The 626-nt window shown below is 36.1% G+C and overlaps 1 non-coding gene across 1 annotated transcript; it reads right to left on the bottom strand.

Annotated features, from left to right (window-relative positions):
- Positions 1-268: 268 nt before the first annotated feature.
- Positions 269-375, bottom strand: LOC122025908. The gene has a single exon (XR_006123922.1). It is a non-coding gene; the product is annotated as a small nucleolar RNA R71 (small nucleolar RNA).
- Between the last annotated feature and the right edge of the window lie 251 nt (positions 376-626).

Raw genomic sequence — 626 nt, forward strand, 5'->3', positions numbered from 1 at the left:
TGCTATTATTTCTATGGTGCAGCAGAATCAGTTTGGTAAAGGATCACATGAGGACCCAAATCAGCATTTGGAAGTCTTCTATGAGATTTGCAGTACCATGAAGTTGAATGGTGTTCCTTTAGAGGTAGTTAGATTATTACTGTTTGGGTTTTCTTTGAGGGATAGAGCTAAACAATGGTTGAATTCCCTACCTCCAAATAGTATTACTACTTGGGAACAATGCGAGTAATAATTCCTAGATAAATTCTATCCTCCTTGCAAGACGGCTCATATGAGAAATCTTATTGCAAGCTTCAGACAATCTGACTCAGAATCTTTATTTGAAGCATGTGATAGATACAATAATATGCTCAGACAATGCCCACATCATGGATTAGAAAAATGGTTGGTGTTAGACACTTTTTATAATGACATTAACTGTCATACTAAAGTGTCCCTGGATTCAACTGCTGGAGGGACACTCATGAACAAAAGTTTAGATCAAGCTGAAGAAATTATCAAAAGTGTATCACAGAATCATCATTAATGGGCAACAGAAAGAAGTGGAGGTTATTCTTATTCAAACCCAACAAAAGCATCAGGGAAATTTGATGTAGATATAATCACTCTAATGACTGCAAAATTGG

The sequence above is a fragment of the Zingiber officinale genome, chromosome 9B (genome assembly GCF_018446385.1).
Source record: "Zingiber officinale cultivar Zhangliang chromosome 9B, Zo_v1.1, whole genome shotgun sequence".
Classification (NCBI taxonomy): Eukaryota; Viridiplantae; Streptophyta; class Magnoliopsida; order Zingiberales; family Zingiberaceae; genus Zingiber; species Zingiber officinale.